This window comes from Peromyscus californicus, unplaced genomic scaffold (genome assembly GCF_007827085.1).
Source record: "Peromyscus californicus insignis strain IS unplaced genomic scaffold, ASM782708v3 Scaffold_14__1_contigs__length_90479793_seg_2, whole genome shotgun sequence".
Taxonomy (NCBI): domain Eukaryota; kingdom Metazoa; phylum Chordata; class Mammalia; order Rodentia; family Cricetidae; genus Peromyscus; species Peromyscus californicus.
Genome location: NW_026294436.1, coordinates 58,982,472 through 58,986,679, shown reverse-complemented (window position 1 = coordinate 58,986,679; position 4,208 = coordinate 58,982,472).

Genomic DNA, 4,208 nt, shown 5'->3' with positions numbered 1-4,208 from the left:
TGCAACCATAATTCAATCATTTCCAGAGTCTTCCTTCTGAGAACATGGATGCCACTGAAAATGGAGATAAGATCCAAGTACAGAAAAAATATACACATGTTAAAATACAATATATACAGAAGCCAGCTCTTAATTATAGGAAATAATACTTTCTTTACCTTATTCTTTATAGACTGCTGTATCTTCTCCTTTGTGTAGTTTGTATGCATAAGTCTCACAAAATGAAAAATAAACTCTGTATGTAAATCAGTGTTTCCAGTAATTTCTTTCCTAGATCTGTAAGTTGCTTTAAAACAAATATTTGGTGGTCTGCTGCAGATCAGAGTGGAGTAAGATTCAAGTCAACAAATATTCAAATTTATATTTTGAGTGTGATATTTACTGGAAAGACCTTCTGTAGGAAGGAACAGGCTGTGTCCTCTTCAGAAAAATCAAACTTAATAAAAGATAGGTAGGGACTGAAATGTGGCCTAGAATGTAGCTGAAGGATACAATCCTGTCTATTATTTTCCCTTTGTATATTTCAGAACATTACATAGTTTTGTCATTTGAAATAAGAATTCCATAAGACTGTAATCTCCTATTTGCAAGTATGAGGAATGTCATCTCCAATATTAGGTAAAATTTTCATTGCATAAAAAATAAACTCTGTATGTAAAGCAGTGCTTCCAACAAAATCATAGAGGAAGACTTCCAAAATCTAAGGTAAGTGATATCTACTAAGGTCCAAGAGGCATGCAAAACACCAAATAGGTAGGATCAAAAAAAGGAACTTCCAACATAATATTCAAAACACTAAATGTTTAGACCAACAAGAAAAAGGCAAGAGAGAAAGGTCAGCTCACATACAAAGGAAGGCCCATCAGAAAAACTAACTGAGCTTGAGCAGATGTGCTAAAGGAACAAAATTCCACAAATATCTGTAGCAAGAATCTTAAAGAGTCTTTATTAACAAAACAAACCCGGGCCAGGTATTGGGGTGAACTGGAAGATCAGAAAACCAGAACAAGCCACAGCTACCTCACCTCGCCGGATCCTCAGCTGGTCTTGTTTCCTCAGACTGGAGGCCTCTGAGTCCTCATCCAGAATAGGTCTCAGCTGAACTGCTGCCCAAAAGCCTGAATACCTAACCAGGCCAAATGCTTAACCAGGTCAAATGCTTAACCAGGCCAAATGCTTCTAGATCCTGGTCCTCACGCCTTATATATCTTTCTGCCTTCTACCATCACTCCCTGGGATTAAAGGCTCACTTTCTGGGATTAAAGGTGTGAGTCACCATGCTTGGCTGTATCCTTGAACACATGGATTTCTGCCTAGCTCTGCCTCCCAAGTGCTGGGATTAAAGGCGTGTGCTACCACTGCCTATCCTCTATGTTTAATATTGTGGCTGTTGTGTCTCTGACCCCTGATAAGTTTATTAGGGTGCACAATATTTTGGGGAACACAATACCACCACATTTTAAGATTCCTGCTACATCTGGCAGCCAATGTCCGTGGTATGAATTCATGAAAAAGCTGCTTGTCTGTGGCCTTGTGGGCCCCGGCTCAGGGCCGAGCTACACTTGGCCAGTTGTGGTGGCACATGCTGATAGGTTTTGCTGAAGGAGGGAGAGGCAGGAGGATCCCGAGTTTGAGGCTGGCCTAGGAGGCTTGGGAGAAGCTTCGGCCCAGACCGAACACAAACAGTGGTGGGACCATGGAGGCAGTGGCTGCTGCTCCGAGTGGCTGGCTCCTTCTCATCGTGTTGGTGACTGCGGTGATGCTGCTACCTGGGACAAAGAGTTTACTGCTGCTGGTTCAGAGAAAAATTACCAGGACCATCGTGTTACAAGAAAACATCGACAAAGGTCAGTTTGGAAAAGTTTGGCGAGACAAATGGTGGGGAGAAACTGCTGTGAAGATATTCTCTTCTAGGGAAGAATACTCATGGTTCCGAGAGACAGACATTTATTAGACTGTGATTGCTCCAAACCACACACACAAAAAAAGTCTGCAGTGAACCATGAACACGCCTAACAGTGACGTTGAAATCTTCAAAAAGATGACAGGATCCCACAACGATGATTCCATATGGACTATGGTAAAGCCATTAAGCTGATTAATACCATGGAAAGACTGACTCTGGACTATAAACTACTCAGGACAATTTTGAGATGGCTAGCTGAGATGATCCAGCCTGACAGACTACTTGAACAAGGACTTGAAACAAGCCCTGCACTTTCTCATTATGCAGCGACTGGACAAATGATACAGGACTTGACAATTAACCCAAAAATTTTCTTTTCAGGATCCCCTAAAGATGTCTTCACTCCCAGAAAGCAGGAAGGAATTTTAAGAAAATGACGCCCATCTTCCCAAGAGGTGGGATGGGAGGCTTTTGGTCATTTAATGAGTTATGGATATTGTCATTGTGTATGATGGTTGGTTACAAGTTGTTAATTGTTAATGGTAAGGAAAAAAGCTGAACAAGGAGATTAGATTCAGAGTTTTTGTTTAAAAAAAAGAAATGACATAGATCATTGAGTCTATTCTGAGAAAAAAGATAAAGAAATAATAGGATAAATGGGTAGATCACTGAATCTACACTAAAAAGAAAAAGGAGAAGGTATAAAAATGACAAAAGGTAGATTACTGAATCTATTATGAAAAGAAAAAATACTTTTAAAAAGGAACTACTTGTTTTAAATAAGATAAGTAATGAAAATTTTTTGTCTGAATTTGTCAAATGTTACTGGACTGGACATTGTTATATACTAATGGAATTTTTTGTCTGAATCTGTCAAATGTTAATGGACTAAACGTTGCTAATGTAATCTTGACTGTGTATATTGTATATACTTACTGAATATAATTTTTCTTGTATTAGTTATACTCTTTTTTAAATTTTAGACAAAAAGGGGGAAATGTGGTGGTATTGTGTTCCCTGAAATATTGTGCACCCTAATAAACTTATCTGGGGTCAGAGACACAACAGCCACAATATTAAACATAGAGGATAGGCAGTGGTAGCACACGCCTTTAATCCCAGCACTTGGGAGGCAGAGCTAGGCAGAAATCCATGTGTTCAAGGATACAGCCAAGCATGGTGACTCACGCCTTTAATCCCAGGGAGTGATGATAGAAGGTAGAAAGATATATAAGGTGTGAGGACCAGGATCTAGAAGCATTTGGCCTGGTTAAGCATTTGGCCTGGTTAAGCATTCAGGCTTTTGAGCAGCAATTCAGCTGAGACCCATTCTGGATGAGGACTCAGAGGCCTCCAGTCTGAGGAAACAAGACCAGCTGAGGATCCGGCGAGGTGAGGTAGCTGTGGCTTGTTCTGGTTCTCTGATCTTCCAGTTCACCTCAATATCTGGCTCAGGTTTGATTTTATTAATAAAGACTCTTTAAGATTCCTGCTACAAATATCATCCAAGATAACTATGTCCAACAAATCTATCAGGTGTAATTGATGACAAAATGAATGTTTTTCATGATAAAAGCATTTAACAAATTTATGAGCACTGAGCCAGTTGTACAGAGAAAGTAGAGAATGACGAATGCCTGAATTGTCCCAAAAGAGTCCCCTAAGGCCCACTTAACTGGCCTACAATCTAACAAGTTGAGGTAACTGGCAGGAAACAGATTCAAACACACATTCAAAATGGGGGACTCAAGAAGGGGAGTCTTTGCCCTGGAGGAGATGGGAATTGTATAGTTTATATTTGACTCAGAAAGGAAAAAAATTAATCATTCAAAACTGTCTTCTGGACATAGGCAAAAGGTCAACATTGACAAAATTCATTCATAAATATTTTAAAGAGGAGATCCAAATTATAACAGCCTTCCTAACACAACCCATCCATCCTGGCTAATTTTATGTCACTTTGACACAAACTAGTGTCATCTGAAAGAGGAGAACCTCAATTGAGAAAATACCTCCATAAGATCCAGAGGTAGGGCAATTTTTTTTATTAGTCGTCAATGGGGGAGGGCTTAACCCATTATAGGTGGTACCATCCCTGGACTGGTGGTCCCAAACTTCAATAAGATAGCAGGCTGAGCAACTCATGATAAGAAAGCCAGTCATTAGTAACCCTCCATGACCTTTACATCAGCTTCTGCCTCCAGCTCCCTGCCCTGCCTGAGTCCTTGTCCTGACTTCCTTCAGTAAAGAACAATGGTAAGAAAATGTAATCCAAATAAACCCCTTCCTCCCCATGTTTCTT